The sequence below is a fragment of the Argiope bruennichi genome, chromosome 2, assembly GCF_947563725.1.
Source record: "Argiope bruennichi chromosome 2, qqArgBrue1.1, whole genome shotgun sequence".
NCBI lineage: Eukaryota > Metazoa > Arthropoda > Arachnida > Araneae > Araneidae > Argiope > Argiope bruennichi.
The window spans coordinates 128,520,589-128,535,656 of record NC_079152.1 but is presented as its reverse complement, the minus strand read 5'-3'; the positions used below and the strand labels follow the sequence as shown (position 1 = coordinate 128,535,656).

The window sequence follows — 15,068 nt, the reverse complement described above, 5'->3', positions numbered from 1 at the left end:
TTATTAGGTGACGATTCAAGTGAGTATACTTGTTTGCAACTTTTCTTCTGTATTTTTAGAGCAAAATATTTTTATAATGTTATTTACAGAATTATAAAATTAAAATTTTATTTAGTTAAATATATATTACTGAAATAATCAACACATTTTTTTTTTGTAATTCTCTTCAGTATAATTTCATCAAATAATTACTAATTGTTTGAAAAATCATAAGATATGAACTTACAGAAGAGAAAAAAAATGTAATATTCATTTAGTCAAAAGGAAAAAGTGACGATTTCTGCGAAAACTTTCATTTTTTTCATTGCTGGAAAATGCACTTATTCATATTCATCATATTGATTATTTAATTCTAAAGATGTTTCTCAGAGAGAAAATGTATTTCACTAAACATAAAAAATTCAAATCAATTTGTAATTTCTATGGTAACTATTGTAAAGATTTGTCTATATTTATAAAAAAGGTAAAATTAATAGTAATATCCCCCAACAAAGAGATAAAATAAGCATTTTTAACATTACGGAATCCACTTATTACTCATTACCTGGCAATTAGTTTATCAACCAATGGTAAATATTATAAGTAGCTGCTTATATTACACTACTAGTTACATTAAAAAAGTTACTACTACTATTTTAATGTCAAAGCTTTGTCAGAACTCTTGAAAGAGAAAGAAAAGAGTCATATCTTTATTAAACTTTAGCTATCGCATGCCAATATGGGCATCAGCTGCACATATAAACTTTTCTTAATTAATTAAATAAACTGTTTCATAAAACAGATATTAGTTAATAATGAATTACAATATAGAGAAAGATCATCAGTTGATAATATTTGTCAACTTCCACACAAAAGTATTATTTAAGAGATTTTTTTGAAAAATTGAACAATATTAATAGGTAAATTCTAAAGAATATACAGCAGCATAATATCACGAATTTCCTAGAATAAAAAACGACTACTAAGCTTACTGAAAAATTGTTCCTCTCAAATTCTAACCGTCAAATTTACTTATTCAGCTGAAGGCAAAATTTTGAAACCGCCAATGGCAATAAGATTCCGTTAAATATAAATGAAAAATGTTATTTAATGTTTTTTTTTCATTTCTTCTTAACAGTGTTTTATTCTTTTTAATTAAAATAATAAATGCAGAAAAAAATGAAAATAATCAACTTTGGTGCAATCTAAGTTTTTAAAATTTTGAATTGCGAGTCGTATTAGAATTCTTTGAGCTGTTTGAAAAGAAGAAGATTTCAGAATGTATTTTAAATGTTTTCATTAATTACTAAACTCTTAAGAAATAAATATATAAGTTAATTTCCAAAAGCTCATTGAGCTTATAAATTCGTTAAAAATAAATATTCGTTCGTTTTGAAAACAGGAATCATAAAGGAAAAATGAAAATTTTTGTTGAAAGTAAAACTGGACACAGATTATTTTATTTCATTTTATTTTATTATAATTTAAGAAATGGGTATAAAATAAATACTATTTCCATTTATGTGTTGCACATTATATATATTTTTTTCGGTTATGCCATTTTCTGGTTCAATTTTAATGTTCTTTTATTTCTGTTCTATCTTTCAGTTAATGATAGATGTAAGTATCGATGCATTTCTTATTTTTTGTTTGAATTAATTATTTTTATTGGTTTATTTTAAATGTAGAATATTTTAAAAAATGTGTTATTATAGCCATTTTGTTAATTCGTAAAATCAAATAATAATCATCATTAAAATATTTAATAAATGTGTTTTTTTTTCTTTGCAGATGGTGTTGGCAAACGTAAGTACAAAAATGCCGATATAAAAGCATGGCTTCTATTACTTTAACAATTCATTTTATTCAAACATTAAACAACATGATTTATTTAACATTCATTTTTAACAACTCATGTATTATAGAATATTTATTATTTTTTACAAAACAATGTTTAAAAATAATTTAATTTGATTTCAATCTACTAATTATTATAATTAAGACACAATATATTTAATATTATGATAAGAAATTAATAAAAAATTGAAAAGATATTGATAGAACAAAACATTTCAAATAAATTTCATGAAATTATATTCATGTTTCTGAATAACGATTACTAATGGACTCAATTATTTCTTTTCCATGCAGATTTCGTCCGAGGAAGTAAGTGCTACTCTTTGCTAAAATTTTAAAATAAAAAACGAGTTTATTTTTACTTCCTATCTTTCAATCATAAAATTTACTAATACAAATACATTTTTTTATTATCATTGCAGCTAGAGATGTCGGATTTGGTACGTATTACACTAATTTTTAGATATTTTTTTGGCAATGTCCTTATATTTTCTCATTTTTCGGTGAATTTCAGTATATATATTTTCAAACAAAATACTTAAATATAATTAGGACTTAAAAATTAAGCAGTTATCAATAATAATTAATATTTCCTGCTAACATCAAAGACTCAAAATTCTAAATCTTTGGAACTTTTCAAGAATGCAAAAGTATTAATATTTCATATATGTTATTCAATTTAATCTCATCTAGAGAAGCAAACTAATGTTCAGAAATTCGTTTATTATTTTAAAATGTGTTAATGCAAATTTCTATTTTACGATGGTTAATGCAAAAGTGACATTACACACACACACACACACACACGCTCGCACGTACGCATGCACAATATCACAATTAAATAATAAATATTTTAATAAATATTGTTACGAAATTTCCGGGGTTCGTTTGGATACTGGATGTTATATGGTGTGAAGAACGCTCAATCACCAGGCGGCAGTAGAAAATAAAACAACGACGTTTATTTACACGAAGACACACAGAACAGCACAAAGACAACAACTATATACAGCACAGAAGACGATTATCTTCAGCCGAGACGTGCAGCAATAACAGCATACACAGCAGCATATAACAAGATAGACAGACAGTAGAGCACAGCTTAGTTCAGCACTAGCTTCACTCCGTCGCTGCTCTGCTTATCTCTGGAAGACCAGTGTTTTTACTGCCGATTCCTAATACTCTGCCCTAGCAGCTGCGGCCGCTTCCTTTTATAGGTCTCAGGAGGCGGGGCTAGACGCCTCTCAACCAATCAGGAACGTTCAAGGCGTATCTTCGTTCCTACTGACGGATCGGGAAAATTCTCGCTGTTTCGGGTATAACCTATTTTGGCGCCAAAGTTGCCAAATGGTCGCCAAGCTCCGCGACCCTCCAACGCGACACCGGACTCCGCCCAATACCGATGACTGTAAAACATTCTTTCCGATGATGGAACCAACTATGCTGGAAAGCAGCATTACATATTCGTAACAATATGATAATAAAACAAATAAAATGTATGCTATTTTTATTGAATATTCAATACTTTTACCTTGCTTTTAAACTTCAAAAAGAAAAACTTTAGAAAAATTGCCTTTTTTGACATCCATCCTTTAGTATAAATATGATGAAGAGAAAGATTCAAGGATGGATCACACTGAAGATACAAGCTATAAATGCAAGATCGACAGAAAAGACTGTCAGCAGTTTTGATGTATTCAGTACTAATATGAATTATATTCAATTTAAGAATGCAATAGTATAAATTTTAGCCATTATTTGACACAAACTATTCAATTAAGAGCCACACAAAAAAAAATTTATGGAGCTACTAAAAAAATGAAATAATGAAAAAGAAAATCAATAACTCTTATAAATAATTTTCATTTAGAGATTCTACTAATAGAAGCAATAAAAATATTATGAGCTCCAATCAGAACCTCAAGATAAAGTCATACCCTATAATACAAACTTTTAAACGATACCATCACGATGTTATCGATATTCTAAACGCCATTTAATATCAAGAGGTTATCTTGACATTTTGGACATTTTGTGCTAATATAATGCTATCTACCTACCTGTGTTGCAATTAGAAGCTATTGAATAGAAGCAATATTGCTTTCATGTTACATAGAAGCAATATATAGACGCAATATTGCTTTCATGTTACATAGTTCATCTGATGCTCTGCTATCCACTGCACATCTTACGAGAGGTGCAATGGATTTTAAGGCCAGCGAGAGGTTTTTGTAGCATGCCATACACGCAAGAACTAACCTTAGTTCCATATATTAAATAATTCATTCATATTTTCTCAAAAAATTCGATAAATTACAATCAATAAATTTTTCGTACAGAAAGAGAAATTTTTATAGTAATTAATATAAGTAAATGTAAAAGAATATGGAATCAATCTTTTTAAATGTTCTTAGGATTTCTAATTAGGAACTATTTTCTTAGGATCTATTTGCATATTTACATAATGACTATCTGAAATATTTTATACATATTTATTTGTGTAATGTACAATCTAACATCGTCCTTTTTTCTTTTCCAGCCATTGTTAGTGAAGGTAAATATCAATAGTATTCATTATTTTCAGCTTATTTTCTTACGTCTCTAAAGATGTATTTCAATTTAATTTCGAAATAAAATTCGATCAAATAAAATTTGCTGCTAAAATTGGATCTAGTAATTGTTTTGTTTCCTAATTTCAAATTTTTTCAACATTAAAAAATTAGCATTATTGATGGTTTTCAGTAAATAGAGTTTGTATTACGAATCACAGGGATTGTATTCTATCACTGAACTAAAATTTATTCCTTTAGATTTTTTATCAGGCTTTATTATTATTATTTTATTATTCTAAATAAATCTAAATAATTATAACTTACTCTAAATTATAAAAGTAAAAAAAAAAAAAAATTGAAAAATTATAAATAATAACGAATTATAAAGTTTAATTATTCAAATTGTTTTTATTCATAATAAACATTGGATATAACTATTCATTTTAATATTGTGTACTGCATTTTATTGGAGTATGTTTCAGTTATTGTGCCAAAAGTTAAAAAAGTCAATTAGAAAAATTAATTTGCTTTCTCCAAAAAGTGAGCTAGTTTGCCTTTACTAAATTGCAAACGTAAAATCTTTAGTTTTCCTGTTCATAAATTTTAATCATTTAATTCCTTTTTTGCAGCTGAGGATATTTTGGATCCTTTCTTGGGTGGTGAGTATTCACTTTTCTTACAGTTTCTTTCAGGAACAGAATAAGTAGTTTCATGCGCATCTCAGTCTTCATTAAATATGATTGTAGAATCTATTGGAATACCTATAATATTTAAATAAGAGTGCTGAATCACTAGATTTAATTCTTTATTTAAGAATATGTCGAAAAAGTACATAATTTATAATTTATGACGGATTCGAGGAGAATTCCAGTCATTATATAGTTTTCAATTTTAAATCTTATGTTCTTCTTTTTATTTAATATCTAATCTTAATAAAGAATTTGTTTCAACTGATTTCAAACTTATGAATGTTAAAGCATCAAAAATACTTCATCTTAAAGATTATTTAAGCTTGCTTATTTGGGAAAATTCAGTAGAAAATTAATAATGCATCTAAAATAAATCATATTTTGCTGTCATGAAGTCATCTATTTCTGTCTGCTAAGTTCCCAATTTTTTTTAGTTTATCATTTAAATGTAATCTCAAGATGGAAAGCCTCATAACAATAAATGATTCCTTAATTGTTAATATCGTATATTTTACATTTGTTGATCGAGTAGTTGTAATAGTATTCTTTTCTCAAAAGAAAAAAGAGGACATTTTTAATTTAGTTTGTGTCTGATTAAACACCTGATTCCCCCCAAAATTATTTTAGAATTTTATAATTGTAAAATTTTGTGTGGGAATGAAATTTTTAGGCATAGGGTATTATGTATAAATTCATGCAACAGTTATTTAAAAATATTTTTTTACTTTTTATATTTAATTGCAATAAATATCTGGCAGAATTTATTGCATTAGATTGCATATTACATTATTAAGATATTTTGTCAGAAATATCTTAGTAATCTATGTGATGATGGAATTTGCGTTTTTAAAGAAATTTTTATTAATTATATTTTTGTTTTTAGGTCTCACACATGGAGGTAAGTAAATTTGTTAGATGCAATTTAGTTCTGTTTAGAAATTATTTTATTCGAAGCTTGATGATATTGAATTTTTTGAAAATAATGCATGTGCTAAAACTAGCTTAAATTTTTTTTATCTGTACTCCAGTCTCATATCAAATAATTCAAAGCTTTTTATTTCATGTGCTTACTCCAGGAAGAATTTAAAGCTTTTTATTTCATGTGCTTACTCCAGGAAGAATTCAAAGCTTTTTATTTCATGTGCTTACTCCAGGAAGAATTCAAAGCTTTTTATTTCATGTGCTTACTCCAGGAAGAATTCAAAGCTTTTTATTTCATGTGCTTACTACATATCCTTAACTATTGTTGATAATATGTAGATAAAAGTTCCTCTATTTGCAACTCACAATGACTTGATGATCAAGAATTGATGAATCAGGGAATGTACTTTACTGAAAATTTTTTGGCAATAATAATGTCAGCAGTTGCCTAACTTTTATAAGTATTACCTTTCAAAAATATGCCCCTATTTATTAAATCTTCAAGATTATGAAAATAATTAAATTTGTGTAGGAAAAAATGCAGGAAAGTAGTTGCCTTGCATAGGATGTGGAAAAAAAAAATAAAAAATACAGCACTTAATGTGCATGGAGGCACAGCTTTTATTGCTGTACCAGGGGGGCGCAGGACCCCCTCAATGCGTCGCTGTGTAAATCTAGTATTTATTCCACTAAATTGATGAGCGTTGATAAGTTTGAATGGCCTTATCATTTTTTATTCTTATACAAGATAAATCTTTGTTTTTAGTTTCATGTTGAACACTATCAAGTTGTCAATTTTTGCTTTGTTTAATTTTCTATTAGAATGTCAGAAAAAGTGTTTAAAGAATCGAAATTTCTTAAGTGCACATAAGGCCATTTAATAAAAACTGTTACACGCTATTATATATATTAAAAATAATATAAAAGGTTTCACTTTGCAAGTTACTTTTTTCACAATTGTAAATAAAGCAAATTTTCGCATGTTTATTTATTTAAATAGCTAAGGAAATATAGACTTTAAATCACTTCAGTAATTATTTTTACCTGTTTAATAATTTTAATTTTTTTTTTTTTACTTTTTCAGTTGGAGAAGGACTTAAAGGTAAATAGAGCGAATAAAATTATTTCTAGATTTAAAATTTTTATCAAATTTTTGAGAATCTAAAATTATAAAAATATATTTATAGTTTGAAATTTGATTTCAATTCATAGAAAATAATGATTGTATTTTATTTATTTATTTATTTGCTTAGCTCTTTTGTGTGCCCGTAAGTATATGCCAATTTGTCAAATATTTCAATAAATCCTTTCATTAAAGAATACGCTTAATTTTGTAAACGTATAAGCGTATAAGACCATATAAAAATTAAACTAAGCAAGTTAAACATAGAGCATAAAACAATAAGAGCATATTTATTTAACATTAAAAATTTCTTACGAGTTTACTGGTTATGATTTCCATCTCTAACACAATTAAAATATAAAAAAAGGTTTCTTTTAAAGCTAGCATATGAACTATGTGAAATTATTCAATTATTTAATTGCAAAAATTTGTTTATAAAGGTAAAATCACATTTCCCTCTTCCAGTTATCAAGCATTCCCATCTCATCGAAGTAAATTAGGCCTCTAACTCTAAAATTCAGAAATCTTAAAGATATTTCTCATATCATTTAACAATTTTTCCTCATATCATTTAACAGTTTTTAAACACGAGTTCCATGGGCAAAGACGCTGAAGAAATAAAATTTTTATAATTTAGCGGTTACATAACTCTACTACCTTCTCTTTTGATACAACAGATGGCGTTATCTTATTAACATCAAGATATATTTCCCATAATCCTTCTTGAGAGTCATTATTAGATTGCATTTTAAGTAAGTGTCAGGTATTTTCGTGTCCATGTTTCTTTTGTCTTGTGAAATGTGGAACTTAGAAAATAATTAAACTATTCCTGAAACTCGTCTATTATTTTCATCTACTTTATACTGAAGCTATAAAGAATCTCGTCTCAAATAGATTTAAATAAGGTGGAAATTACCTGAGCAGTAGATTTTCAGTTGACAGAGAGAAATATTTATCTAATGTGTGCAATTATTTAATCTGATACAATTTTTTTTCATTTGTTTAATGCGCTTGCACATCGATCTTTATAAAGGCATATAAAATTATCTGGGTAGAGGGGAATATATTTTCACATAGTTCACAGATTTTCATTTCTTTTTCAATTGTTTTGTTTTAATATGAATAATTTCTATTGATTTCAAACTACTAACAATATTTTCAACCGATTCAATGACATTAATATAATTTATTAGTTCGATAAAACCAAATTCTTTCTACTTTTTTCTTGGGCATTCCTTCTTAATAAGCGTCTTCTCCCTAATCTAAGTTTGTTCCGCACATTATTTGATGTATGAAGCTGAAATAATGATCTGATTATCGACTCATTCTCATTGAGATCAAATGTGACTTTCATGTTCTATAAAAATCATAATATCTGTTTCTAAGATGGTATTTTTGATATGAAACATAAATCTCCTAGTAACAATATTTAAAGATTTCTTCCACACTTTTTATTATTGAAATGTACTTTCATAGTAAAGAGTATCAGTACACAATTCGCCAAGTGCCAGTGACTCAAAACAGTTTTGGAGGTGGGACAAAAAGGCATCTTTCCATGGACTCGTTATACCCAACAAAGGAAAATTTAAATTAAATTAAATTTATACTTATTGAAAGTAATGTTTGTAATATTCAAGTCTTTCTTATTGTAATTATGAATTTTACTGTCTAGAATATATATGTACAACGTTGCTGTTATTTATAATAGTTTATTCATTATTCATATTTCAAAAAATATATAGACATAATGCCCAAATGTTCTCTGCACTCATCTTCCCTGTTTTACATTCATTTCAGTAAATGATTATTTAAATACTGTTACGAAATCTGCATAGACTTGGTAAGAAATACAAATCGATTATGTCAAACAAAACAAAAATAAAAAGGAACCATTAAAATATTTTTTAAACATAAATTTAAACTTTTTAAAATTATATTTTATATTAAAAACATAATTAGTCATCTAAATAGTGAAAATTCAAAAATTCCTTATGAAGGAATTAATATTCGAAGAAAAAACAAAATGTGAACAAAAGTTAATGATTGTTAAATATTTTTGATAGAATGAATTTTTACCGCCTTAATACTTCAGTAAAACTGAACAGTAGAATTATTATATTTTATTTCTTAATCTTTGAACGAAATATTTTCTAGAGATAAGTTATTCGAAAATAATAAATCAAATGAAAATGAAAAAAAAAATCGAATATTCAAATAAATACGTTAAAAAGTAGTAATTTTGCTCAATTCAGCATTGCGCAGAATTAGATAAAACAATGTTTCTTTTATATTACAGGTCAATTTTAACGAAATAATTCAGTGTTTTTGAAAGGCTTATAAAATGGCCATAATATATGATGAAGCATCAAGCTGCAATGTGAATGTAACTTCTTAGTTAAATATTACTAAAATTGAAAGCGTGGGTGTTTGCACATTTTTTTTAAAAAATAAAATGGACTAAATGTAGAGTAACTTTGCATTTTATATAACTTTATCTAAAACAACAAACCATTTTTTTCAGTTGAAGATGGTTTCAGTGGTAAGTATTTTATTCATATTAATTCGGTATTTAATAAAATAAATAATTTTAATATAAAGTACATAATAACTTGTAACTTATGTATGTAACTTTTAAACCAATGTGGCACTATTTAGGGAATAAAATGAGCCATATAAAAATAAAATCTTCTTGGAATTTTTGCAATAATTTAAAATTTAAAATTTATTTTTTGAGTATTAAAATGGCATAATTCCTTTTACTTTTAACTATCTCATTAAATTTTAAATTAAAAATAATTGAAGTAATTTTTAATTCAAAGCATAGTAACTGAATTACTCTAAAAGACTTTGTTTTTTCAAAGAAATTTTAATGAGCATGATTAATAGTTTTATTCCTTTAATTTAGATTTCGGAAGTGACTGTAAGTAAAAGAACCTCTTCTTTTTACTATTTTAATTTTTTTATAGGCACATGATGTTTTTTCTTAAATCTCAAGTATCATTGAAAATCTCTTTATATATTGCTGCATTTTATAGATCGAAATTACTTCAAATCATTACACTGCTTTCACTTATGCTATAAAATAATTGTGTTATAAATGTTAAAGAATTCATATTCTAACTTTGAGACAATAATTTTATTAAATCTATTTAATAAGTACACTCCTAAAACCACACACATTGCAAAAATGAAACATTATTCAGGGGAAATCATGTATACTAAATAAACTTTATTGTTGTTTTAACTATAAATCAAGAAATTTTAATGGTTAATTTGTTGAATTAAAAATTAATTTCATGAAAATATTTCATTTTTTTCTAAAATATCAGAAACAAATTAAAGTTATTTTCATTATATACTTTTTTCAATCAAATTTTTATTTATTTGTCTCAAAACTCTTTCCAGATAATAGCTAGTACAAATTGTAATATTTCAATAAAATTGAAACAGTATTTGAAACTGCTGTGTGGCGTGAAATATCAGATTTTTAGTTTAATGTTAAATTTACTTGTTCATGAATGTAATTCTTTGCTCGATTTTTATTTTTAATTAAGAAGAAATTTTATATTTAACAATTTGAATATTGAAATTTACAATAGGTTTCATCATATTTTATTATGAATTAATTGTTACATTTTATTTATGAAGTGAAAAATAATAATAAAAAAAATCCAAACGTATAGTAATCAATAAAAAGAAAATATTTAATATATAATAATATTTTCTTAATATTTAAAAAGAATATTTTCTTTTCTTTCTTACATTTAAATTTCATTCTCTAATCTTAAATTTCTTTTTTTTTATCTATTTACAGTCGATTCTGCTACTGACAGTAAGTACACAATTTTGTATGATTTCATTAGAATCAAATAACTTCATAAATATACTGAATTTCAGTGATGCAATTAGAAAACCTTACGTTATTTTCTTAACATTCTAAGAGGCATGGAAATAAATTATAATTATAATAAGAGATTATTATCAATTCTAACTAACTTTATTTATGGCACATTTAAGATTCTTACAATGCATTGAGTTTTTCCTTTAATTTTGATTGTCGCAATATTACTAATTTTAACATTATAAAAATTAATTATTTTTATTGAATTATCTATTTAAAATTGAGTTAAAACACACTGGTATTAAAATTTTCTATTGTTATGTAAACATAAATTTTGATGTTAAAGGAGCTAAAATAATTAAGCAGTGTTCTCAATTTTTTTCAATCAGATTTTTATTAAATTCCTTTATTCTGTGCAAATTTTAAAGTTTCATCTAAAACCTTTAACATTTTATTTGTAGGATGCATTTTAAAATATTTTTCTAAAATTACTTACTCTAGAATGGCAAATATCATATATTCATATCTAATAGTTTTTATTTGTAAAATTTATTTTAAAATATTTTTCTTGAAATTCTTTTCAGTCGCTAAACATGGATGTAAGTACTTGTTTTGTAAAAACAAAATTTCTATTTTTTTGTTATAATTTTTGTTCAAGTTAAGAAAAATTTGGTAAGAAATCTTTATAAGCATAAATTTCGAAAACATGGAAGGGTTATTTCATCTTTTTAAACAACTAACATGTTTATCTTCAGATTATTTAAATGTTTCTGGTTTATTAGAAGGTCTGTTTGAATTGATGATTCCAAGATTAAATAAATATTGTATGCGTATGCTTTTATATGTCTTTAAAATAATTGAATCTTCTGTTTATATTGCATTAGAGGTACAAGAACTGTGAAAACTATTTTATAATTTTAATTCAAAATCTTTAAAAATAAAAAATAATATTTGAACAATTAGAAATTTAAATTTCTTTTTTAAACTACAACTGAAGAAGAAAAGCATTGAATTGACTATTTTAATTTCAGATGAAACAGACTTTTATTAAACTGAAAAACACATACAGTGTAATAAAGATAAGCTAAAATCAAACATGTAAATCTGCTATTTTTTTATTTTAATCAAACTTTTGACGTAAAAAAATCATTGAATTTTTCTGTCACAAAACATTTCAATAAATTATTGAACCACAAAAAATGCGTAAAAATAAAGTGTAAATAAAGAAATGCCTTAAAAAAATAAAAGGTTATCGAATACAAAGAAAGGAAAAGAAAAATGCCATTATTTATTTATATACTTATTTAGATTTTTTTAGCAAAACGTAAAATTAATTCTGAATTATCTTGAAAACAATGTTAAAGTTCCTTATAATTTGTGAATGCGAAACAGTTAATCATAATTTGTAATTCAAGAGACAGTTTTGTTAACTGCTTTTATTTATCACGAAATAATGTATATGAATATTTGGTAAAGGTAATAGCAATTTGCTTAATTCAAAAATATACAATCTAAGTTCAATTGCTCTAATAGATATTTTGAATATTTATTATAACGAATATTAGGATTAATTTAATTCTAACACTTTTCAAATATTGCCAAGAAAAAAAAAGTTATAATTTATTAATGTCCGATGCATGTGGAAAAAAATTAATAAAAAGATGATATTAAAACTCTAAGTTGCAAACGAAAGAAAATTTATGATTTTACTTAATAAGAGAATATTTTTTTGTGAAATCAATAAGCTAAAATAATGATTCACTTCATATAGTCTGAAAAAAATCTCATTCTCAGATTTATAGAATCAGATATTTTTCGGTTTCATTTTCTGAAAATATGGAATTTTAAATAAAAACAAAATTAGAATAAATAACATTTTTGATATAGTTTATTAGAAAGGTACTTAAAGTGTTTTCTTAATCTTTTTTTTTTTCAATTTTGCAGTGGTGAATCTCTTCAAATGTAAGTAAAAGTCCTTCTTTGCAATTCCTTTGAAACAAAAATTTAATCTAATAGCCAGAAATGAGCGAATGCGAAAATAATCATTTAAAATTTGCTTTCCTTTTGTTTAAAAATTCGTTTCATAAAAAAAACTTTCTATCATATAAATGAAAAATATAAATCTTTGCAAAAATTATAGTAAATTTATCTGCATTTAGCAAGCAATTTTGACGGTATAGTTAAATTATTTAATTAATTTTACACTCACTTATAACTTAATCATTTTGTCATGTATCATAGCTGAAATTCAAAAAAAAATTACTTGCATGTAGGTACATGTATTACTTGCATCAAGGTACTAAAAATAATAAATTAAAAATATCGCATTTGTGAATTAAATTTTTGTAAGTAATAAGAATATTATTACAAATAAAATACAGAAACAACAATACGCTTTATGATTATACAAAAGTATACATTTAGAGCATTTGTTGCTTAAATGAATAAAATTTCTTAAAACTTGATTAGATAATTCATTAATTACTCTTTAATAGAAAATTAATTTAAACTAAATATTCTACTTTACTTCTTTTTCATAGATTCAGAATTTTATTTCTTATAATACTTACATTGTTTAATTTTTTCTAACTCAGTTGAAAAAGTACGACTGAGTTGAGCTCTTTAGTAAATAATCTGTATTATTATAAATAAGAAATTAATGTTAACTTTTAAGTGAAGTAAAGTAACGTAGCATGCTAAGCTGCCTTATCAGATGTTCCTTAAGTTTGAATTCATATTTTACAGTTACCGTTTATGACAATGAATTACTGATTGAGAAAATAAATATTAACATTTTTATGATTTTTAATGTGTTTTTATTTTTACTTTTTAGTGCAAGGACGTAAGTATAGTAATATTTTTATTTTATCTTTTACAAAAAAACCACTAAATCCTTTATTGCTGTTAGCATGTGGACATCTTTATTCTACATTTTGCATCTGGGGAATATATTCTGTAACTATTTGAGAAGTGGTATTCTTTTCTTTGAGAATCTTATTACAATTGTAGAATCTAATCACAATTCTTAGAACCGTTAAAAATCTGCCGAGTTAACTTTCATATATTTATTTTTGCCAATCGTTAATCATGACAACATATAAGGCCAAATTATACAAAGCCAATTTATGAATTAAAAAAAAAAATTGAAGAATATCTACAATTAACATAAGAATGTATGCATAATTCATCTTGAAATTTTCATTATAATTCTTTCGGATAAATAATTTTTATTAATTTAAATTTACTTTAAAAATTTTGATTTAAAGAATTTAAATAAATATTTTCATAGTTAACTATAAATCTTTTTATAATTATTGGCTGCTTATTTATTTACGTTATTTTTTCTATCACAAAAGAATTATTTTAGTCTAACAAATAGCTAACTATAAGCTCATTTTTATAGATATTAAATACTTGTCTTTTGAAAATATCGTATTTAGAAGTATATACGAAGGTTTTTTACTTCAAAATATTGATAGCATTTTCTTATAGAATTTTTTTACTTTATTCTTCATATAGAAATCCTGAGCAATGACTTTTTTCAAAATGTCTTGAAACAAATAATTAGGAAACATTTAATGCATTAACAATGCTCGTTCTCTTTTAAAGAATTGGATAATGCAGTGAACATACCGGGAAAATTTGTTTATAAGCCTATTTTCCGATTTGTTTATGAAGTTATCTAAACTGAAACAATAATAGTCTTTTGACTTAATCAGTGTCGAAAATCATTGTTCTATTATTTTAGGCACTAATTTCAGCTTGATGTTTTCTTTTACCAAAGGCTTAGGTTTTTTTGCATTATTTTAAGAAATTCGTTTTGTTTCGGGATTAAAATATTCGGGATACATTAAAAAGAAAGTTCGAATAAAGCATTTGGATTTTGAAGAAGTTATTCAAAAGAGAATATTTGTGCAATATTTGTGTCTTCTCTTATATTAAGTGCACCAAAATCATACTTCTTTCTCCATACTAACAAACAAGTCTTGATCTTGCTATTTAGGTTCTGTCCTATGTCTGCAAGCAAAATTTGAATAATTATAATTTTTCTTAACTGACAAAATTTAAAATCAATTATCGACTGTTACTAACCTTACTTTTTACCC

General features: G+C 24.8%; 1 long non-coding RNA gene across 1 annotated transcript; it reads left to right on the top strand.

Annotated features, from left to right (window-relative positions):
- The first annotated feature begins 1,587 nt into the window (after nucleotides 1-1,587).
- Nucleotides 1,588-11,561, top strand: LOC129957963 (uncharacterized). The gene is made up of 13 exons (XR_008783065.1): nucleotides 1,588-1,599; nucleotides 1,771-1,785; nucleotides 2,131-2,145; nucleotides 2,259-2,276; nucleotides 4,376-4,390; nucleotides 5,018-5,047; nucleotides 5,961-5,975; nucleotides 7,083-7,100; nucleotides 7,252-7,266; nucleotides 9,643-9,660; nucleotides 10,027-10,041; nucleotides 10,936-10,953; nucleotides 11,547-11,561. It is a non-coding gene; the product is annotated as an uncharacterized LOC129957963 (long non-coding RNA).
- The last annotated feature ends 3,507 nt before the right edge of the window (nucleotides 11,562-15,068 follow it).